The sequence below is a fragment of the Molossus molossus genome, unplaced genomic scaffold (genome assembly GCF_014108415.1).
Source record: "Molossus molossus isolate mMolMol1 unplaced genomic scaffold, mMolMol1.p scaffold_m16_p_3, whole genome shotgun sequence".
Classification (NCBI taxonomy): Eukaryota; Metazoa; Chordata; class Mammalia; order Chiroptera; family Molossidae; genus Molossus; species Molossus molossus.
The window spans coordinates 131588197-131612792 of record NW_023425366.1 but is presented as its reverse complement, the minus strand read 5'-3'; positions in this window follow the sequence as shown (position 1 = coordinate 131612792).

The window sequence follows — 24596 nt, the reverse complement described above, 5'->3', positions numbered from 1 at the left end:
AACAAAACCCACGATTCATGGATGTTTGCCATGTGCCTGCCACTGTACAAAGAATGTTAACATTTCATGTTCTCCCAATAATCCTGTTATAGTATATGCTCGGTTTATTTTATTGTTATTTCTGCGGTTATAACTGTTATGCATAGATACATGTATGTGTCAGGCTAATGTCAGCATCTGTATCTGTTCGAAGTGTGTTTGAATTCCAATAATAGTTGCTCAGTGTTTTACCAAATGGGGCTTTATTTTATCACGACAGCATATCCAGAGAGGCTGTTCACAGTGTCATCGGAGTTCCAGACTCCCGTTTTCAGCTCAGTCATGCTTAGAGGTTGGCTTTTTTACTCATGGTTGCAAAACGGCTGCTGGCCTCCAGGCACTGCATCTGTCTTCAAAACAGCAAAAAGGAGGCAGGTGAAGGGCAGGAGGCAAAGCTCCTTCTCTAGAGCCCCCACCCCCATCGTTCGTGCAGGGCTGTCTTCTCCGGGTACATTACCAATATCTCACTGAGCAGCAGGTGGTCACAGGGCCTCTCCTCACTCACGGCAGCCTAGGGAAGACCACTTTTTCTGGTTGCGCACGTGGATGCCAGGAACAAAAGCAGGCTTGTGTGGTGAAGAGACCAGACATGGGCAGGGCAGCGGGAACTCACCATGTCCGGCACCACGTCCTGGGAGGAGTAGGTCAACGGTTTTGCTCATCGAGCAGGCTGAGGCTTTGCCCCGTGAAAGCTGCATGTACTCCCTCGCGTTTCCTTCAAGCTCACACAACCTTTTGGGATTCGTCCACTTTCATTCCAGATGCTCTCCAGGAACTGTTTCCCAGTCAGTGAGTTCAGACTCGGAGATGAGGCCTGGGATGGGGAGGGTTCTGCCGTGGACAGACCTGAGCAGGGTTCGCGTGTCCCCCAGTACACAGGGGTACAGGCTGCTGAGAGCTTTGGGTCGGGGATTCAGATGGAGGATGGGTGGAGAACTAATTATGTGATTAACTAGGCTTGGAGTCAAACCTCCCGCCGTGCTCCTAATTAATTGATCAAATGCAACACTTGCTGACGTCTCTCCTCCAGAGGCTCCCAGACTGCTCTGCGGGTGCAGGGGGAGCTCTCAGTCCGCTCATGCTTGGGGAGCGGGGGGGGGGGTTCCTCATTAGGTGGGTGGACAGCCAATTAACATGTAAGCCAGGCCCCTCTGAGCATGCCTTGCGATCCCCAATTAGAGCAGCTGGATGAGGGCTGCCAGGAAGAGGAGCTGTCTCCCTTTACTGGTGGGGCCCTGAGTACACAGTGGTAATTTCCAGTAGCCGTTTCCAGCACACGTAAGTTCTGTCTTCCAGCAGGGAACGCGGTAGGAAAAACACAGTCGCAACAGAGTTCAGCGATGATCGCTGACCGGTCTGTGCAGGTTTCTGTTGTTGTTGTTGATTGGTTTAAGAATTTCTATTATAAAATAATGTACACTAATAATCATGTACTGATAAGCATTTTCTGAGTGATTACTGTACACAAGACGCTGCTGGCATCCAGCTTATTTCATGTCACGTCGTGCTTCCAGGGGCTCATGAGAAAGCTGCACCCTGTGTTTCAGATGAGGGAAGGGGTTCAGAGAGGTGAAGGGGCGTGCTGAAGTCACGCAGCCAGGACGTGGGAGAATAGGGATTGGAACCCCATCTGTCTGACTCCAGAGCGTTCTGTTCCTCTCGTGTCCTGTAGGAACCTGGAGCGTCTGGCCGTTGGAGAGGAATCACCCGCCACTCTAACCCCGAGGGGCAGCCTGTGCTGTTCATGCCAATCTTTTTCTCCCACATTCTTCTCAGCCTCCAGCCCCAAGTTTATGTCCCTCTCCTCCACCCACTCCTTCTCACGGTCACCAGTGGTCCTCAAACCAGGTTAGATAGTGACTTATGCTAGGCCAGTTTCATCTGTGTCTCCCTAATTTAGGATGGAGTCCCAAAGACTGTTAGCTTGGGGGAAGGGGGCGTCACTCAGCTGCAAAGGTGCGTGGCCCATCCTGAAGGGTTCCAGTGTGGAGTTGTTATGCTGCCTCTGGGGGACCCAGCAAAGAGCTGGTCTGTACGGGAGGAGGGGCTGAGAGTCAGATTTGAGGGAGTTTGTTGTTCTGATGAGTAGGGTGAGAGAGAACCCAAGCGTACAGCACCCAGCCTGAACTGTCTACAACGCTGTCAATAAAATCAGCCCTCTTGATGTAAGCTTCCTGGAGTGGGTTTCTCTTCTGAAAACCGGATGCTCCCAACTGAAGGACAACCACAGATGATGTTTTGAAGTGTTTCCTTCTAGCCCTCCTTCCTTAGCTCCGCTTTCTTTGTCTTCCTCCCGTCTTCCTCTGTAACCGCAGATGCCGGAGAGCTGAGTCACTCACACGTCCGTGATCATAGCACACAATCACTGGTTCATGCAAATCCCTCTCATTTTATTTATCACCCCATCCTTTTCGCCTTCGGCCCCTATACCCCACCTCCTCCTCCACAGACACCCACTCTCATGATTTTATATGTGTCTTTAATGCATGTTAACTTATGAAATAGGCAGGTTGTTTTCTATGTGTATGTGATTTTAACACACGGGTGGGCAAACGTACATTTGCAGTTGTGAGTACAGAAAACATTTTATTATTACATATTAATTATTGAATTATTTGCTATACAAACAACTGTAAGCCTACTTTTGCTCACCCCTGTAGTACTTAAATGGTGGTCCATGATACATCTCAATTCGATTTTTCTTTTGTGTAGTTAACTGTACATTTTATAGTTCTAGTCCAGTTTTTTCCTATGTGTCTTCGTATGGTTTACATCCTCCTTCGCACATAGTCCCCGTGTGTTTCTCTGACGCGGTGATGGGAGGGACTTCCGTGTCGGGCCAGCGCCCGCCCTCCGTCATGTGCCTTTCCCCTGGATCGTGTGGGGAACAGCTTCGGAGGTGCCAGTGTTGTGAGCTGCATCCCTTCCAGCCACACGGTACATTTCTAAACTTTTCTCCCAGGTTTACAGAGGACGACGGCGGGGTGAGTTGACAGAGAGGTTTGAGACAGCTGACATCTGCTGCCTGGGTGGAGAGCTGGCCAGCTGGCTGGGGTTTTAGGGCCAGACGACATGGTGGACCTTACCAGGTCTCAGCGGCAGCCTGTTGGAGCTCAGAGATCACACTGCAGGAGGCATCAGTTAGGACTCTTGATCAAAATGACGGGAACCTAATTCAAGTCCTCTGACACCGAAGAGGACACTTACTACTGTGTACTTCTGCAGTGCGTAGGGCGAGGTCTCCAGCATGGCCCTGTCCCCTGCTGAAAGCACACAGAAAAGGGAATGAGACTCCTTCTCTCGGCTCCATTTTCTCTGTGTTGACCTCAATCCATAGAAAGTCCTCCGCCAAAGAGGCAAGAATGGCCACAGACAGCTCATCTCCTTTGCATCCCCTGTCGACAGACAGCACCTCTTTCCCAACGAGGCCCGCACAAGCCCCAAATTCAATCCGATTGGGCTGCGGTGATCATGTGCCCTTCCCTGAACAGCCATGTGACTGCTGGGTCTGGGTCATGTGAGCAAGGTCAGCTCCACTGAGCATGTGGATGGGGAGGGGCCGGGGGGTACCAGGCTCCACTGCAGGAACCAAAGGAAAGGGCGGTGGGCAGGCAACAACCCAAAGACATGTCACATGGACGAAGGGCACTGCAAAAACATTCTCCAAGAGTGCACACAGGGAATGGGGAGAGCAGGAACAAGAGTGGCCATTTGGAACAGGTGAGCAGAGGACCTTGAAGCATATCAGCTGTTGCCCAGTGCTGAACTTGCCCTGGAGCCCATCAGAAAGGCCAGGGTCAAGGGGAATCGGAGCAGGCTTTTGGTCAAGACCTGGGGAGGTAAATGCACTCATAGTTGCCTCCTCCCACAGCCTTGTAGAGATCACATCTAGACCACAGAATGACCATCATGGAGAACCACCTGAATTCTAGCTGAACAGAAGTCCTATGACAAAGAAGATAAAGAAGAAACCACGTCAAGGCTGGTAGGAGGGATGGAGATGCCCCACACCCACATGTGGTAGATGAAAATCAGAAGCGATATCCCAGCTGTGGAGGTCCCCAGGGTTCCATTGTCTCAAACAGAAGTCCCCAGAACCCTGGCTGTGAAACCAGGCCGCACATAGACTTACCTGGGCTCACTCTGTCTGAGCTCCAGGGCTGAGGCAACAGTTTAAGAGGCAAACCCTGCGGTTTGGCTCAGCAGTTGGAGCGTCGACCCATGGACCAAAGAGTCGCAAGTTCGAGTCCAGTCAAGGGCATGTACCTTGGTTGCAGTTGGTCCCCAGCCCTGGTTGGGGACATGCGGGAGACAACCAATTTATCTCTCTCTCTCTCCCCCCTCTCCCACTCTATCTGAAGTTAAATGGAAAAATATCCTCACTGAGGATTAAACAAAGTAAAAAAGAGGCATCAGGGATGTGTGAAGAGGAGCAGAATCCTCTGGCAATGGTGTGAGGGCTGTAGGGCCGCTTTCTGCCAGCCCAAGTGTTGGCAGAAGCCACTGTGCCTTTTCTGAGCCCTGGGCAGGCACAGACTGGCAACATATTTTAATCTCTGTCAACTAGCCCCTTCGTCTGGCCAGGGTGATTCCCTGAGACACTTGTGGGCCCACCCAGTGATGTTTCCATACAAATGCCTTTCTTGGCCCATGCTTTGGACTTTCCTAAAATCTCTCAAAGTTCCACAAAGTAGAACAAGTGCATCTAGCTCTGTGTGCCCCATGCCTTGATCTAAGTGGACCAGGCCCAACACTAGTGTCAGCCAGCCTTAGTTCACAAAGTGGCCTCTCCTGAGTGCCTCCAAACAGGCACAAATGGTAACCTTGTGAGGATTTCTTTGTATCTCATGCTGGGTGGCCATGGGCAGGACACAAGTGATAGCTGACCTTGGCCTACACCTTCCAGGAGGACCAGAACCAGTGCACCCAGTGGATAGCTTCAGACCACACCAAAGCACCAGTCAAACACCTCCATGAGATACATACTTAAGGGACTGATTCCCAGGCACCAGAGCCCCCCTGAAGCAAGTCTTGCTCCATGGGGTTGGCCAGTCCTGGCCACCAATTAGCCTGGAGGGGTCAATGCCTCCAACTGATGTGACAGCAATTAAGGCTCAACTACAACAGGAGGGTGCACACAGTCCACATGGTGGGGGGAGGGCGAAGGTTGTACCTAAAGTTCCTGGCTTAGGTGACCAAGGACACTGCTCCTGGGCCCTATAGGACACTTACCCATGAAGCCACTCTACCAAGACCAAGAGACATAGCAGCTCTACCCAACACATAGGAAAATCACAGGTAGGTGGCCAAAATGATAAGACAGAGAAACATATACCAAACAAAAGAATGAACAGGACAAAACTCCAGAAAAAGAACTAAACAAAGTAGAGACAAGCAATCAACTCAATGCAGAGTTCACAGAGCTGGTTATAAGGATGCTCAACAAACTTCGGGGAAGAGCAGATGAACCCAGTAAGCACATCTACAAAGAGATAGCAAATATAAAAATGGAGATAGGAAACATTAAAAAAGGACCAGTCAGCAGTGAAGAGTACAATAATGGAAATGAAAAATACACTAGAAGGAATCAACAGTAGAATAGATGAAGCAGAGGATTGAATCAGTGATCTGGAAGACAAGGCAGCAGAAAACGCCCAATCAGAACAGCATAAAGAAAAAAAAAAATTAAATATCAGAATAATTTAAGGAGTCTCAAGGATAACATCAAACATACCAACATTTGCATCATGGGAGTGCAAGAAGAAGAGGGGAGAGAGCAAGGAATTGAAAACCTATTTAAAAAATAATAATGACAGAAAAATTCCTTAACTTGGCACAGAAAATAGGCACAAAAGTCCAGGAATCTCAGAGAATCCCAAACAAGATGAACCTAAAGAGACCTACACCCAGACACATCATCACTGAAAAGCAGCAAAATAAAAAGCAATTAGTTACCTACAAGAGAACTCCCCTAAGATAATTAGCTGAACTCTCAACAGAAACAGGCCAGAAAGAATTGGCACAAAATATTTAAAATGAGGAAAAGCAAGGACTGACAATCCAAACTGCACTGCCCAGCAAGGCTGTCATTTTGAATCAAAGGACAGATAAAGAGCTTCTCAGACAAGAAAAGGCTAAAAGAGTTCACCACCACTAATCCAGTATTAAAGGTTGTTTTTTATTTTTTTAAGAAGAAAAAGAAAATATAAAAATATAAATAAAAGGGAAATAAATACCTATCTATCAACAATTACTTTAAATGCAAAGAGTTAAATGCTCCAATGAGAAGACACAGGGTGGCTGAATGGAGAAGGGAAACAAGTCCCATACATGCTGTCGACAAGAGACTCACTTCAGACCAAGGACACAGAGGGAAAGTAACGCAATGGAAAAAGTATTTCTTGAAAATGCAATTGAAAAAAAATAAAAACTGGGAAGCAGTACTTATACTGGAACCCCCCCCCCCAAAAAAAACTTTCAGTCAAAGCCTATAACAAGAGACAAAGAAGGACCCAGCAATTCTACTTCCAGTATTTATCCAAAGAAACCCAAAACACTAATTCAGAAAGACATACATATCTTATGTTCATTTCAGCATTATTTACAATAACCAAGATATGGAAGCAACCTAAGTGTCTATCAATAGACAAATGGATAATGAGTATGTGGTACATGCCCAGCCAGTGTGGCTCAGTGATTAAACATCAACCCAAGAGGTCGCTACTTCAATTCCCGGTCAGGGTCGTAGGCCCAGTGGGGGGCATGCAGGAGGTGGCCAATTGATGTTCTCTCTCATCAATGTTTCCCTCTCTCCCTCTCCCTTCCTCTCTCTCTAAAAAATAAAATCGGAGGGGCGGGATCAGGAGGAGGGTGTCTAGTGGGGACGGGAGAACCATCTGTAACAAAAATAAATAAAAATTAATAAATAAAAACGAAAATACGTTTTTTTTTAAAAAGTATGTGCTACATATACACAATGGAATATGACTCAGCCATAAAAAATAAAATAAAATAAAATCTTACTATTTGTGACAACATGGATGGACCTAGAAGGTATTGTGCTGAGTGAAATAAGTCAGACAACAAAAGACAAACACCATATGGTTTCACTTATATGTGGAATCTAAAAAGCAAAATAAATGAACAAACAAAATTGGAACAGACTCATAGACACCGAGAACAGACAGGATTTCCAGAGGGGAAGAGGGTTGGGGGCCTGGTGAAAGGGTGAAGGCTTAGGAAGCACAAATGGGCGGGTACGTAGCAGTCATGGGGTGTGATGTACAGATGGAAATCCAGTCGGTAATAGTGCAGTAACTGTGTGTGGCGCCAGGTCGGTACCATAATAAATGTTCAACCACTGGGTTGTACAATTGAAATTAATATAATGTTATGCAAGTAAAAGTGAAAAATAAGAAATTATTTCTTTAAAGGGAACAGAGACTAAAGCACAGACCCAGGTTCAGATCCTTCACTGTTGGACTCTGCGCAGGGCTTTATAGATCATACTGCGTATTTATATTCCTGTCAGCGTCCCTGCCTTAAGCAATGTGTTTATTACAGTCCATGTTACCATTTCTGCAAGACAGGTACTGTATCATGTCGGACGGAAACAGGGGCGGTGGGACTGAGCCTGGGAAGGCGAGCTGAGAAAGTGAGCAGAGGGCACAGGAGCAGCTGCGCCCAGGAAAGCCGTTCCCTTCTGCTCGAGCAAGTGGGACACCGGTGTGGTCCCAGCAACGTCACCCTCCCACCCCCGACCCCCACTCAGTGAGAGGTTGGAGTAATCCTCGAATGCGCTGAGAAAAGTTCAGGATGGTCCTGTTTCACTAAATGCATATGACATTTTGGGCCCCAACTTCATCCCATTCCAAAGCCCGTTGATCTGACTTGAATCCGGTGATCTTCCTCCGGATCAGCCCACGTACAGTCCCGCGTAACCGGTGTCTCTGCCTGTGCCATGTCCAGATAGTGGGGAGCACAGGGAGGCTGGAAAGGCATCTAGGTTGAGGGAAGGGCCTTCCCAGGAGGACTGCTCTCTAGGCATCATGTATAAACAGGGTTGGTCAGTGTCCCCTTGCTCTCTCCCTCCTCCTCTCCTGGGAGCCCTTGAAAGTGCCTCTGTTTGGTTTCCAAGGCGTGCCGTGATCGGACCCTGCCCACCAGTACAAGCACCCGTGTCCACTTCTCAGCTGGCTCTCAGTTCCGGGAGCCTGGCCCCGCAGGTCCCTGGACTCGAGCCTGTCGGTCTTTGTACATGCTGTTCCCCCACCAGAAACACCTCTCTTCCCACTTCACCTGCCGGTCCCTAAAGTCGCTGGTGGCCTAGTTCAAAGTCTGTCCCTGGTCTTCCTTCTTCACCTCCGCTCCCTTCGAGCTGAGATGCCGTTAGCGTCACGTGTCCAAGAGTGTCTTGCTAATCCTCTCTCTCTCTCTCTCTCTCTCTCTCTCTCACACACACACACACACACACACACCATATATATATATATATATATATATATATATCTCCTCTGCATTACAATTATTTATTTGTCCCTTTTCTTATCTTTTCCTATTAGATTATGAAGTTCTTAAGGTCAGGGACGCTCTCTTACCTCTGCATCTTCAAAACTGAATCCAAGCCCTGGCTGGTGTGGCTGAGTTGGTTGGAGCATTGCCCCATGCATCAGATGGGTTCGAATCCCAGTCAGGGCACATACCTAGGTTGCGGGTTCAATCCCCAGTCGGGGCATGTAGGGAAGGCAACCGATTAATGTTTCTCTCTCTCTCCCTTTCTCTCTCTCTAAAATCAGTTAAAAATAAAATCTAATACAGCAGCTCAATAACTATTTATTAAACAAGAGAGCTGTCCCCTTCACAGACCACAGAGGGAGGTGTAAAGTTAAAATTCAGAGCAAGGCACCAGCTGACGCAGGAATTATGGCCCTTGTAATGTTTAGTGGAAAATTTTCAACAAGAGCTTCTTTGGTTTCTAATTAGGGGGATTATGTTAACTAGCCACCTTGCCAAATCCCTGATAATCATGTTCCAAACTGACCCCGCTGGGTCTCGTTGAGATGGGAAGGATAACAGAGCCTGCTGGTGGTGCAGACACTTTCTGGCCTCAATTAGCAGGGCCGCCCTGATTGCACCCCAAGGACCTCCTGTCCGCTGAGCACGAAGAGCAGACTCAGCAAACCACAGCCTGGGGTTTTCCAAGTCCACTGTGACGGTCTCCGGCGCACAGTGGCTGGGTTTCCGTACGGAGGCTCCACTGCCGTCTCTATGGTAATGCCTGACATCCATGTCCAGTCCTGACTCGGACTCTGTCTCAACAAATGTTCCTTGAGTGACCCCAGAGCTTGGAAAGATAGGAATGGGGTCACCTGGAGGCTCCGGCCTCAAGGTGTTGACACATGAACATTAGCCAGAGAGACAAGACGTCAGCTAAGGATGTGCAGACCCGCTTATTCATTCGCTCTCAGCCTTTCTGTTGGGTAGGAGGCAACTACGTGTACCCACCTAGCCTTAGAGGACACTGCCTGTCTGCCCATGACTGCTGACTTTACTTTATTGTCAAAAGTATTACAGACCACCCCCCCACCCCCCACTGAAAGTAGGCACCTGACGTGCCGGGAGTCATAAAGAGCCAGTCTTTCTCGAACTGTGCACGTTATAAAGGCCTGATTCAGGCACTGTCTGGCCAGGAGGAGGTGACAGAGAGAAATGGGGTGAACTGAAGGTGGAGGAGTCTGCCCGGGTTCTCCTGGCTCTCAAGCCCAAAGTGTCTCTGCCGCTCATGAGGTTTGATCGTTAACCACAATGTAGGGATCATGTGAGCAGTCGACTGCTCCCCTTTGTTCAATCTTGCAGTCATTTTTCCTAGTATCTATTCTTTCTGTCTTCTATAAGACTCCTGATTTGGGGTTGCCCATGTGGCTGCCCAAACAGAGACAGTGTATCCCACCTGGCCCTGACAGAGGCCGATGGCTGACCAAGCTCTGGCCCGTGGGTGTAGCACCCCTTCCCCGTGGTGGACATCGCTGGTGTGTCTCGGTTCCCCAAGGCCACGGGCAGGCTCTCGGCGGATCCCCAGGCCTTGCTGCTGACCTGAGTGTGCCGAGATCTAAGGGCCTTCTTGGCGACCACATGCCAAACCGCGCACAAAGCCCTGGTGACAGTTTCCTGTGTCTGCCACAGACTGGGTGACGTAAACCGATGCAAATCGACTCTCTCATGGTGCTGGACCTCTCTGCACCTCGGTGTCCTCACTGGACAGTATAACAATATCCTCTCCGGAGTTGCAGAAATGCCCTCACTGGCCACGGTGAGTGTTACATGGTTACGTGCTTAATGAATGTTGGCTGTAACTCTTGGCGGTGGCTGGGCTCCAGAGTGGGCCCCGGGGGAACCTATTCAGGGAAGCCAATCTGATAACACCCCCAATTTCTCTCACCCCAGCAGTTCCAAGGAGGGGTGGGGTTGGCTCCCGCAGGCAGGTTCCAGCTCTTTCTGTCCTAGGCAGAGTTTCAATGATCGAAGCATTACATGGGAGCAGCTCCTGGGATTCTGAGAACTCCCTCCAGGTTCTAAAAGGCCTTGGTTCAACTTGCAGGTGGGGGCACTGGTCACTTAGGAGAGCCAGAGGGGTGGCGAAGACTCCCTTGTCTGGGGAGGTGCTGGGCTCCATTCCCATGCTCTCACTTTTTGCCCCTCCCCCCGCCTCCTCCGTCTCCTCCCCGCCCCCCAGGGAGGCAGCGGCTGTGCTGGAGATTGTCAGACCCTCCAGGCCCCTGTCCTGCTGAAGCAGCACGTTGCAAGCTCCTGTGGAACAGATGGGAGGGCGCTGTGATGGACCTCAGGCGGGATGTTTCCAGGGTGGAGGACAGCGGCACCTGTCTGGCAGGATGCAGGCGGATGGCGGGTGGCTCCCAGCCCTGTGCCACTGATGAGTCTGGACACTGTGTGCCTGCGTGACTGGTGGCATCTCACACGATGCCTCCACACACAGCCCACAGGAGAGAAACGGTGGTCCTTCACGTCCCGGGGGAAGACCTAAGGTGCTGCTGAGGCGTGATGTCCGAGCAGGGGTTCGAGCGGAGATGGTGTGCCGCCCTGGCCTGAGCGGGGGCGGCATCTGATGGTGACATGGCTTGTCAGGCAGAGCGTGATGCCACCTCCTCCGGGCGCCGGGCCAGGGTCAGCAGACCTCTGTGGAAAGCCACGTAGGAAGTACCCTAGGTTTTGCGGGCCGCACCACCTCCGTTCTGACCACTCGGCTTTCCGTTGACGCGGGCAGCAGCTGCGGCGGTAGGTGTGCAGTCGGCTGTGTTCCGCACGCTCGGCGCACAGACACAGGCAGCCGGCCGGCTCGCATGCGCTACTGATTCTTACAGCAAGTCCCTGAGTTTGAGTGCCGCCTGTCGGTTGCCAGCTATGTGACCTTATTTAACCTGCCTGTGCCTCAGTTTCCACATCTGCAAAATGGGAGAATAATATCTAATAACTTTCATAATAGTAATACCTCTGAGGTGGTTGTGGGGATTAAATGAGTTGAGGCACGAAGAGACCTCATCACAGTGTCTGCCACAAAGTCCGAAGTCAGTGACAGCAGCAACGTCATCTCACCTCCAGCATCTTGGAAGGAGCCTCCCTCTCAGGCTGCTGCTGGGGTTTGGGCTCTGAGGCCTGCGCTCGGGAGAACAGTGCGGGGTGGGGTGCGGGTGGGGTTCGCACCAGGCCCTCCTGCCCACGGCCTCCAGACACGTGGTTGGCGAAGGCTGCGATGGCGCGAGACCCGTGCCAGGCCCGCTCGCAACGCCCAGGGCGCGCCGCTCAGCTCCCCCAGCCCCGCCCGGAAGGTGCCACAGCCGGCAGCCTGTCGCTCAGCTTCTGCTTCTGGTCACACTGCCCCTCTCCCCTGTTCGCCTCACGGGTTCTCTGCCTGCCCCTCCTCAACGTGCTCCCCGCTAACCCAGGACGCTCTCTCTTCTCAAGTGCCTCTGTGTGACCACACCTGCAAAGCCTCTGCCGTCCGAGGTGACGCACAGGTTCCAGGGCTGAGGCCTGACAGCTTGGAGCTACCGTTCAGCCCACTGCACCCCACTTCACAGAGGCCAAGGAAGCAGGTGACCTGACTCCGAGTCGGTCCGCTAACCACTGTGCATGTGGCCTCCTCTTCCGTCACTCGGGGTGACTTGAGGGCTTGGTAAGACCAAGCACCAGAACCCTTTAGCTCAAGGAGGGTGGAAGTTGGAGAGTCAAGCTTGGGGTGAGGGCCTCCGAGGAGGCTCAGGCATGGCTGCGTACTGTTACCTCGTGATGAAGAAACCAGACTTCTGAGGACATTCCAGAATGGCCCCATGGCCAAGTCTAACCCACACCTGAATGACGGCTGCTGAATGCCACACACCCTGCTGGAAGCCGGCTCGAAGCACTTCAAACACCCCTCTGCCTCTGGCACCGTTAGCAAGTGGGTTTATACTCATGAGAAAGCCCCAAACCAGAGACGTGCCAGAGGTCACTCCCTCCTTCAACAGCCTGCCCAGCCCTGGCCGGTCCCCAGCCGCAGGCCTCCAGCTGGGTGGAGATGACAGCCACAGGTGCTAATCTATGTGGATGACACTGGTAGCTTGGCTGGGAAGCCTCTTTGCCCCTTGATCTGTTTCTTCCTACGCTCTGCAGGTGCTGGGCCCTGGTGTCCTTAGCAGAGAGCATGTCCTTTTGGATGTGATGCTGTGGCAACGTCCATGATGAGCAAGGCTCACCTGGGCCCCAGGCAGCCTTGGGCTTCTTGAGGTCATACGCAAACCAAAGGCTCTGAGGTCCTTGGCTGCCCAGCCAGATGTTGTTGTCACATTAATGCATAACGTTTCAGAAGAAGGGTTTTCTGTTCCTGCTCACGCCTGGGGCTGCTCCTGCAGCTGGGAAAATCTGAGCTCCAAGTGCACACACAGCCGATGCAGCGCCTGGGACTGGCAGGTGGGATATCCGACCCCCAGCAGCTCTGCTGACCTCCGCACCTTCTACGACGGGGTGCCAGCGAGCAGGCTGGCCGCACTGAGCTGGCCGGTCGGAGCGGCTCCCCCAGCGAAAGGTTCCCGCTGGGCCCAGGGACACCGCTGCTTGAAGGTCAGCGGGACCCCGCCGTGCAGACTGCGCACCGTGTTTCTGCACAGCTGTTTCCCCCACTGACCAGCATTCGGCAGGTGCCGCTCGCGGTTATGGCCTTGGGAATGTGAGGGCCTGGGAGCATTTCACCCGCAGGACCCGGGGTGGTGGCCCTAGTTAAATGTCTCCTCAAAAGCAGCGTCAGCTCTTACGTGCTGGGGCGGGTGTGCCAAGTGCACGCGAGACGCAGCAGCAGCCATGCTGACCCAGCAGGAGGGCACCCACAGCCACAGCTAAATATGAAGCACATGCGAAGTGCAGTCTCCACGGATCCCGGCACCTGGACTGTTCTCAGTATCATCAGTGAGTCCTGATGAGACCGCAACAAGGAGCCCGTCAGAACACATCAATGCACAACATGCGTGGCACCAGGAACATCCAAAGGGCTTAAGTTCAAATCCTGCCTCTGCTGCTGCTTAGATGTATGCCCTGGAGTTACTCTTAGTTCCCTGACCTGTAACGTGGTGACGACTGTTCCCTCCTCCCAGGCACATAACCAGGCTCACACGAGTCTGCGCGTAGTCCCTAGCGTAGTCTCAGCAGACAGTAAGCGCACAGTGAGCAGCAGTTGCCTCCCCAGGAAGAGAAGCTGCTCGGTGCCTCTTCTGTGCCCCTCACAAGGGCCAGGGGCAGCTGCGGTCCTTGGAGCGGTCCGTGAAGCAGAGCGTGTCTCAGTCCAGGCCACGACTCTTGCCACATTCTTTGCTTTTTCAAGGTGGTGGCCTGCGTCTCCCGTGACCCACTGGGTGTGGAGAGCATGTCCTGGCCTCCAAGTAGCCCCACTCGCTCAGTCAGACTCCAGCTTGCCGAGGCCCCTTACGAACGGGATGGCGGCTTCAGCCAGTAGAAGGGAGCGCCTGAGAGCCGTCCACTTCTGCGCCTGCGTCTGAGACTGGGGTGACGGCATCAGGGACTCAGAACAGTGGCTGGAGCCCTGACAGGCCCTCGCCCATCACAGTGAGGAGATGAGGTAGGTACACTGTGATTCAGTGACAGGGCACAGACCTGCGTTCACGTGGGTGTGAACCCCAGTTCAGCCACCTGCCACCTTGTGGAGGGACACGGAGAACCAGCGGAGTGAGACCCCAGAGGAGTGAGACCCCAGCCGAGGGAGACCCCAGCCAAGGAGGATCCCAGCCGAGGGAGACCCCAGCCGAGGGAGATCCCAGCTGAGGGAGATCCCAGCTGGTGAGATCCCAGCCTAGGAGGATCCCAGCTGAGGGAGACCCCAGCCGAGGGAGACCCCAGCCAAGGAGGATCCCAGCCAAGGGAGATCCCAGCTGGTGAGATCCCAGCCTAGGAGGATCCCAGCCGAGGAGGATCCCAGCTGGTGAGATCCCAGCCGAGGGAGATCCCAGCCGAGGAGGATCCCAGCCGAGGAGAATCCCAGCCGAGGAGGATCCCAGCTGGTGAGATCCCAGCCTAGGAGAATCCCAGCCGAGGAGGATCCCAGCTGGTGAGATCCCAGCCGAGGGAGATCCCAGCCTAGGAGGATCCCAGCCGAGGGAGATCCCAGCTGAGGGAGATCCCAGCTGGTGAGATCCCAGCCGAGGAGGATCCCAGCCAAGGGAGATCCCAGCTGAGGGAGATCCCAGCTGGTGAGATCCCAGCCGAGGAGGATCCCAGCCGAGGGAGATCCCAGCTGGTGAGATCCCAGCCGAGGAGGATCCCAGCAGGTGAGATCTCGTTCAAGGCCACACAGCCAGCCACACGCTTGCTCTCAACCCCAGGGAGGTTGGACTCTAAGTCCTCTGACATTCTACAGAAATACTGTTTTAAAAGGTACATTTTATTATTATTCAAGCATGATGAGGCCAACGGATCAGGAGGTGACTGTCATTGGAAAGGAAGTGTTAGTTCCTAAGCGGAAGCCCCCCCCCCCCCAGGGCAGGGGAGAAGCACCGGGGTCAGGAGGCAGAGGAGCCAGAGGAGTGTGGGCAGGACTGTGGTGTCCACGGGAGAAACCGGGGAGCAGGTGACTGGGCTCTGGGGGAGGGGCTGTCCCGAGTGTCTGGACCTGGATACCGGGCGACGAGGGCAGAGGATTTCAGCAGGAGAGAACAGCTCAGTAAGGGAGGTGGGGGGACATGGGCTTTGGACTGGGGGTTTGCACATGAAAGTTGCGCTTGCAGGGGAACAGTCTGCTGCCTCTAGGAACTACTTGGCCCGGGGGAGAGCGGTCTTCCCGGCTGGCGAGGCCTCCAGGTGTCAACGCATCATGAAACACAGAAAATAAAAAAAAATTACCCTGCTCGGTGTCAGTTGGTTAGAGCATTGTCCCATGGGCCAAGGGTGCGGGTGCAATCCCCGGCAGGGCACATGCAAACATACAAGAATCAACCAATGAATGCGTACGTAAGTGGGACAACAGATTGATGTTTCTTCTCTCGCTCTCTCTTTCTCCCTTCCTCACTCTCTCTAAGAATAAATAAATAGATAAAAATTTTAAAAATAATTAATACAACGATGCTTGCAGGATTTTTCAAGTGACACAGCCGTTCTAATACCAGTGGGTTTCCCCGTGACTCAGCATGACTCCTGCCTGTCCGTGGTTTGACGGAGACCATGACGTGCAATGAGATGGCTCTCAGTGTAAATAATCATCTTCGAAAACAATTACAGGGACAAAATATGCACAGAAATCCTGAACCGCTTTCCCATAGATCAGTAAAAATCAATAATAAAATAAAGTTAGAATAAAATTCCAATCACAAAAAAAATGTTAAATATTTAGATACAAACTTAGTAACAAATGTATATATGCCACGTTGCATGAACTTACAAATCTTTATTGAAGGACATAAGAGGCCGATAAATGGAACCTGTGTTTTCAGTATTGGATACATGTCAGTTTATCCCAAATTATATAAACATTATGCAATATTAATTAAAATATTGGCAGAATTTTCTTTATTACTCGACAAGATACTAAAATTCATCTGGAAGAGTAGATAGCTGAAAATATTTAGGTTTTTTTAAAGAGCAAAAGCACCGAAGGCCTCTTTCCGAGAGAGTGCCGCCCGACGCAGGTGCGGACGGTCTCTGCCACGCAGCTGCGGCACTCCGGGTCGGGGGAGGGCTGCCTGCACCCTAACAGGTGTTAGAAAATAAACTCACTTTTTGGGAAAAGATAAAGTTAGATCCCTATCCCATACCACATACCAAAATAAATTTTGTATTGTTTAAATACTTAAAGATAAACAAATAAAACATGTATACAGAATTATGCAGGGAAGGTCCCTTTCTCTTGGGAGGGGGGAGAACCTCTGAAGTTTGAGATCAAAGCCAGAGACCATCAAGGAGGAGCACTGGTGGATTTAACTGCACACGATTTAAAATTTGCACAGCAAAGGAAAATGAAGCTAAGGGACAAACGCACATTGAGAAGAGTATTGACAATAAATATCTAACATCTAAAATAACAGCAGTGGAAAACGACGAGCAAGATATTTAAATAGGCAAATTCACAAAGGAAAAAGTATGAATGTTTAATAATTACTTATTTTTAATATTAATGAAATGTATTAAAAATGAGAGTAATATGATAACCATTCTTTTTCTATCAGATAGTCAAACATTTAAAAGTGGCTAATCTTCTGCCTGGCTGGTGTGGCTCAATGGATTGAGCATCATCCCATGGACTGAGAGGTCCCGGTTCGATTCCCTGTCAGGGCACATGCCCAGGTTTCGGGCTTGATTCCCAGTAGGGGGCGTGCAGGAGGCAGCCAATCAATATTTCTCTCTCACGTCAATGTTTATATCTCTCTCCCTTCCTCTCTCTCTAAATAATCTATTTAAATATATATATGTGTGTGTGTGTGTGTATACATACATATATATATGGATATATATGGCTAATGTTCAGAACTGGTGAGGTTGTAAGGAAATAGTCATTGTCATGAACTGCCTGTAAAAGCAAACTGGTCCTTTCTTTCCTTTCTGTTCTGCTCTTGGCCATGTGCGTCAGAGCCTCTGAAAGACCCACACCCTTGGAGACAGCAGTTCCCCACCAGGAAATGTGTATGAGAGAGATAGTAAGAGGAGAGCACATGGCTGCAGGGGGTGAGTCACCGTCTTTAGCTCATTTTCTAAATAATGATGAACAAGTAGATCGACCTGCATGGCATTAAAAACAGGGATGTGTGTCAGACGACCACATTCGCAGACCCACAAACAAGAAACCCTCCGCACCACAACTTAGAAAAAAGGTTGCATGATACAATCTCATTTCAGGAAGGAATAGTGAGTGGAATGCTCTTTTGGAAGAAAGAGCTAAAAGATTAGATAACCAAAATGCCCATTATCATTTCTGGGTGGCGCTCAGGTGGCCTGCCGTGGAGGGCATGCGGGCAAGGCTGGGTGAGAGGGTTTGTTCCAGCCATAGGCTCAGAATCAGGAGAGAAATTCCTCTGCAGAACATTCATTGCCCTGACCTTCACTGTTAAATGAAATTAGGAGGCCTGCTGAAAAGACAATGCTTCTCCCCCGAGTGTGCTATAAATGTTTAAAGTGAGAACATAGATTGTGTCAAATGTGGTTGAGGAAACCAGCACAGAAAGCCCAGGCTATGTGCAGCCCCGAGCGGGGGGGCGGGGGGGAGCCGCAGCCTTAGCTGACTTGAGCTGCTTCCTCAGATCGATGGTGCTGACATCAAGGAGAAAGGACAGCTGCACAGCCTCAGTCCTGTCATGCTCCGTCATCTGGACCCGACTTTGGACTCCTGCGGGTAGCACAGGCTGCTGTGTGTTTAAAACACAAGAGAGAAGAAGGGCATCCCCACAGGCATCATTGCACTGGGGGCCGCCCACCACTCAGGTGTATAAGCACATCCGTGAGGTGCCTGCCGCTCCCAGGCTGGGCACAGACACGTTGAGCGGCTCCCCATCTCTGCCCGTCCACAGAGGCATGTTTATAGAGGAAGCAGCCTCGCCCCCAGCTGCAGCTTGGCCAGTTCCTGGGCCTCCGGTGCGGCCACTTCCCCAGGAGAGCGAAGATGCTGGGATGTTGGAAGCGGAACTAGAAAGAATGACAAGGTTGAATCATGCCATGAGCACATTGATTCACCAGATATTTATTGGGTTCTGACTCTGAGCCAGGTGTGAGGGCTTCAGAGACGACGGAGGTGTGGCTCCTGCCCTTCAGGTGTCCACGTTCTCGGGAGGGAGGTGGGAATGCACACCGGTATTTAGAGTCCCACTTGCTCCTTAGGGAAAATGAATTCATGCAAAACATCATAAACACAGAGAAAAAGAGGAAGCTAAAGTGCTTTGGAAGAAAGGGGTGTCAGATGAGCCTTCTTAGTAGAAAGCGTTTTGATCTGGATTTTGAAACATAAAATTTACCGTGTGGAAAAGAAATCTGTGGGAACAGCGTTCAAAGGATGAGAAGTAGGTTTGATACGCTGGAGTCCACAATGTGCTTTGAGCATGCTGGACGCACAGATACTTGTTGAATGGATGACTGCGAATGAAGAAACGCATCTACATGCAGAGAAAGAGGTTAGTGAAGGTCAAGCGTCCTGTCCCAGGCAGGGTTTGGAGAGCTGAGGCTGGAGAGGATGCTTGGGGTCAGCTTGTGAGGAGCTTGAGTATTTTCCTAATGAACTGGACTTTTCCTTGTTTTACAGCTTTATCGACTCTTGATCTAAACAAAACTGTACGTGGGAAATCCGTGACATTAAAACAACTGCATTTTCAGGTTTGCTTTCTGTCCAGATCTTTCAGATTATCCAGACAAAGTTCTCCTAAGAATTTCCACGTGCCCTGGCCCGGTAGGTCTGAAACCGCAGGCGGTGCCACTTAGGGTGAGCCAGGTCATGCATGGTGACAGCCCCAGATCACAGTGCTTCAGATGACAAGGACTTGTTTCTGGCTCACTGTGTGCACTCTTGGGGCACTGCTCTTGCTTAGGGAGGCAGGTAGATGGGACCCCCACCATCCGGAGGTGGGAAGGACACGGTAAATCAGGCACCCCTGAAAATGATGCCGCTCACATCTCATTGGCTGCTGCAGGTCATATGTCCTCAGGGGAGCAGAGAAGGAATCGCCCTGCTTTGTGCCCAGGAGGAAGAGGACCACGATGCTGGTGAACGGCATCAAGGACTGCCTCCAAGCCAAGAGCTTGGCTGAGTCATTTCAGACAAGTCACGACCTCTTCTGAGCTGCCTGTCTCCCCCTTTCCCAGTAAAAGGAAGTATGGGACTCAGAGAGCTCTGGCATTTTATTCTATTTCTCTCTCTCTCTCTCTCTCTCTCTCTCTCTCTCTCCCTCTCTCCCTCCCTCCCTCCCTCCCTCCCTCTCCACAGATAAGGATGGGGGCGGACATGGCTGGGCACCAAAGGGCCCGGTTCTCTCAGGGCACAGGCAGACACCCTAATGAGGCTGGAAGCAAGGGCTGGAACGGAACCTCCGAGTCCATAAAAAATCTGCAGAGTTGCAGAGCGCCAAGCAAAGTCAGGAGTGCCCTCCGCTCTGCAGGGAATCATGACGCCATGGCGACCCTGCTCCTGCCGCGGGCCGTCGCGAGCGGAGCAATCAAACAGACAACGCCACACTTCTTCCTGAACCAGCATACTCCGGGAAACAGCCGCAAAGGAAGAGGGGCAAAGTCTACCCGGTCACTGCCGCTGGCCCATCACAGAGCCAGGAGAGCGTTTCATAGAGGCTGGAGCCGCGTGGGTTCTGGAGGACACTCACGCAGCACTCTGGCGGGGAGGCCTGGAGCAGGCTCGGCAGTTCAATGAATGCCGGCTACAAAGAATCCTCGGTGAGACAGGGCGAGAGCAATTCCTTGGGAAGGAAGGGAAGCGGCCTGACAAGGCGAGGCCTACAGGAGGCCACATGCCTTGCTCACTGGTATGTCCTGCTGAGCACAGGGCCAGGCTCCCTCGCATGCATCCATCCACCTGGCACGGGCTACTACACACCTACCATGTGGCCCTGGCGTTTCAGAGCCGAGCACAGGGACAAACTGGATAAACCGACCAGCGGCCTCTCTCCCGGAGCTGACGCTGCAGGGAGGGGCACAGATAATAAGCAAGGCGCCTGTCAGACATAACCATCTGATCGTATCAGGTGGTAAAATGCTGCGAACACAGGAAAGCGGTGTCACAGAGGTCTTGAATGCCCTCGGAAGCTCTGGACTTTTCTGGGAGGAGACATTCAAGCTGATACCAGACAAATAGAAAGACCCAGTCGTGACATACAGAAGGGAGAACGTTCCAGACAGAGGTGAGGAGAGCGAAGGGGAACACACGTCACACATGTAGGGAGCTGGACGAAGGCCAGTGTTGGGAGTCCGGGCAGGAGCACACACAGAGGGGTGGGTAGGGCTGGAGAGGGCAGACCTTATAGGTAGATGCAGCAAGACACATGGTAGGTGCTCAGTAGTATCTGTTCAATGACCGACTAACCAGCTGAGTGAGATGACCGAGTGCAGTGATGTCCCCTGAGCCGCCCCAATATTCTGTTGTTGAGACTAGAACATGATAGCGGCTCAGGACACAAGGACACAATGATGCCTGGAGGACTGAAGGTAGGGGGTGTTGTCAGTTTCCTAGTGATGAATAAAACGTCCTGCAGATGCGGAGCCCCGTATTCACACGCTGACTCAGCCGCCCACACCTCTGCAGATAACCACAGAAGTGGACACAGGCCCCACCCAGTCATCGCGCCCGCGGAGCATGGTCTGCACACAGGTCTCTGGGGCAGACAAAGCCACGTGTTCCAGCCCCGCCCAGCCCAGCACCTGATAAACAGCAACCGCTCAGCACATTTTGTTGACTAAATAAATCTATATCTTAACAAAAATAAAATAATAAAAATACAATTTGCTTCTGAACCTATTTTTCTCACTGTGAACATTTTCCATCATTCATAAAACTCTTTATAGTCATGTTTAATAATGACATTATAGGTCATCGTGTAGAAGTATCTACACTTATTCGCTCAATCACGTGCAATTGGGTTTTGACTATTGCAGACCGTTCTGCTAGGAGGTATCCTGGAGCTGACATCTTGCTCCCGTGTCTGATTTTGTTCTTGAGATGAACGATGACGTGGACATGCTGGACGACAGAGATGCCCGGTCGAGGAGTCTCGGAGACACAAGGCCCTTGGGAAAGGCTGACTCCACTCTAGCGTTCCCACTGGGGATGTGCCCTTGGGACGCACAGACAACTGTTGCGCTCGAGGACGGGACCCGAAGTCACTCTCGTTCTGTGAGGAAAGAAGAGAGAAAACTGTTTAGGTGGGGAGGGGGCAGTCCAGTGAGACCTGATTTCAGCGAACTGGGGACCCGTCAGACTGCAGAGGCAAAAGCCTTAACTGAAACCAAACTGCGTGAAGAGGCAGCAGGGCTCAGGGCTCAGGGGTGGCGGGGGCACTCGGCCAGCAGAGTCCGGTGGGAGAAAGGTCCCCCCGGAGCGGCCGCGAGCTGCACACCTGTCAGCATCGCTTCCAAGTCCGCTGTGCGGGCTCTCCCACTTCCCTCTGTCTCGGGCAGGCTGGGCGCGTAGGGCGACCGCGGTGTTGGGGTGGCCAGACCTGGGTTAAAGTCCAGACTCGACTCACTCACTGTGTGACGTTAGGTGGTTTCAAGCCACTGCTGAACCTCAGTGTTCACATCTGTCACCTGGAGATAAAGCACTTGCCTCGTAGGATGGTTAGAGGTTAGACTCCATCTCCATGCGAGTGATCCAGAGGATGGGAAGTCAGAGGACATCGTGTTAAGCCCCCTGTGCCATGAAGTGTGTCCTCGGGTATGTCTGAGAGGCCCCTGGGGACCCTGCTGAGCCAGCCATGACTCTGTTCCCACCTCTCCCCGTGGTGCTGCCCCTGGCCAAGCAGCTGCAGGGTCTGCACTCTGGCGGTCCGAGCTGATGACCTCATGGCACTGACGGTCTAGCAGAGGGGTGAGATCCTGGCCTGATGGAGCAATCCCATCAGTGAACATGCAATTGCAAACCATGAATGTGACAGTTGGGATTAGTGAGGGAGGATCGGGGCAGCCTGCCGAGTCTGAGAGTGAGGGTTAAGAGTCTGGAGGGTTTTCTTGAGAAAGTGACATCCTACATGACAATTCAGGGTGCGCTGGAGCAGACAGGCAGAGGTGGTGAGAGCAGGCACTCTGACCCCGGAGAAGGCGTGCAAAGGCCCCGAGGCACGAAGGAGTGTGGCAGACCTGAGGAACTGCAGGAAGGCCGGAGGGGTGTGCCTACTATCTCCTCCGTGTGGGGCAGGCACTCTGCCACAAAAGAACAGAGCCAAGATGTAGCTGTTAACAGTCTTTTACGAGCCACGCGGGACTAGTTGAAAAGACACAAACAGAATGATTTACAATGACTGTGTGGGCCCAGATGTCCTCGGGTTCCCTTTCACTGCCTGGCGTGGTGTGCCTCAGCCTGCTTCTCCGTGGCTCGGCCTGAGTCTGCGCCCTCCCTCGCCGGGAGTGCTCCAGGCATCGTACACAGTGCAGTCCGACCACTGAGCCCAGAGCAGAGAGGAGACGGTCTGCGTCCGCCCACACGAGGTCCATCTGCAGAATCCTCGCTTCTTGCTGCAGTGTTGACCACCTCCGAGGAGGCTGCTGGGAGGAACCCTTCCCGGAGGCCCCCACGCAGCCTCTCTGATGGTGGCTCGTGCCCCGCCGCGCCCGGACCTCTCAGAGCGCTTGATTTCCAGCCCCGTCACAGGGCCCGACATGCGGAGCCCGGTCTCGTTTAGAAGCACCTGTATGATGCCCCTACTGCTGGTCATGCCCGCACGCTCATGATCCACCTCTTGTGAAGTGACAGAACCTCTGACTTCTGACAGGGGCATGGCCGCCTCCACTCGAGGCTGCATTTCTCAGCCTCCCTTGCAGCTGGGCACAGGCAGCTAAGCCCCGGCTGATGAACAATGTCATCTATGAGTTTGCGCCTTTAGAGGAAGGGGGTGTTCTGTTTCTCCACTTCCCCTCCTGGCCGGAGCGCAGCAGTGTGCCATCGGGGGCAGGGCGGACGGGGCCAACCCCTGGAGACAGCAGCGAGAGGGCCCCTGGCGTTCCTGGAGCCCTGCAGCCCTGGGCCCCTGGACAGCTTACTCAGACTGCTGAATGAGAGAGATGAAATAAAATGTTTAACCACTGCGATTGGAGGGTCTTCGTTTAGCAGCCGAACGTGTCTCCTCACTGATGTGATGTGCCCCGTGTGAGAGGCACAGGGCACTGGTGCTCACCGGATGGGGCCGCAGCTTCTCCCTCAGCCCTCCGGCTAGCCGTGAGAGCGCAGCTGCAGGCACTGGACGGTGCTTACGGGGACAGCCTGGGAAGGGTGTGTCTTAATGGAGATGAAGCAATATTGGATTAAGATAGATCTTTACGGAAAAAAAATGCAGAAGACAGTAATACATTCGGTAAGTCTGTGCGGATGCAGGAGGCATATTTTATGGTGTAATGGGGACTTAAATGTGAATTTTGGCTTAAGCAAAATGAAAGTATTGATTCTCTTGCAGGAGACGGGAGCTGGGAGGGAGGAAACTGTGTAGACTCAGAGGCTGTTTAACTTGAAGGTGAGCGGCTCCCGGTGCCCGGAGCAGGCCCTCTGCTCCCTGGCGCTGTGAGCCATGAGCTAGAAGCTACGGTTCCGTTGGGCCTCTGTTTACCAGTCTGGGCAACGGGCACGGGAGAGCTAAGGTTTTCCCTACAGGCTCACTGCCCTCAGAGAAGGGAAGGGGACTGGAAGGGAGGTAAGACTTTATTTGGTTTCCCCAAGTAGCCACGTGCAGCAGGACGGCGTTAGCCCAGCAGAAGGCCGAGCTGTCACCAGACGGTGGCAGGCTGTTCTGGAGGGCCTTCCTTCCTTTTCTTCCCCTTAATTTGTTGATTTGACAGAGAACAGGAGAGGAAGGGAGGGAGGAGGAAACAGAGATTTGTTGCTGCGTTTATTTATGTGTTCACTGGTTGATTCTTGTATGTACCCTAACCAGCATCGAACCCACAACCTTGGTGAATCAGGACAACCAGCTTGCTGTCCGGCTAGGACTGGAGGCCTTTCAGTGAGGCAGGACCCCAGACCTCCAGCAGAACCTTGTACCCTGGGCAAGTCTCCCTCACCACTGCCCAGCACCCAGTCCTGCAGGTGCTGTGTGGGTCTGGATGCGGAAGACCCGGGCTTGCCCTGAGCATCACGAATCTCCCACCAGGTGCATGAACTTTGGTGAGGACGTTAGCTCGTCTGAGTCTATTTCTTCATCTGTAATATATTTTTCACATCACTGTTGTAAGTGCTTACTAAGACCTCTGAGTTTCCTTTGGAAAGAGGAATTGATTGGCTCATTGAAAATAAACGTACAGCCTTTTCAGAGGATGGGCAGTTCAACTGCACAGCAAACCTGTCATTGACCCTCAGCATGAGAAACGAGGGGCGG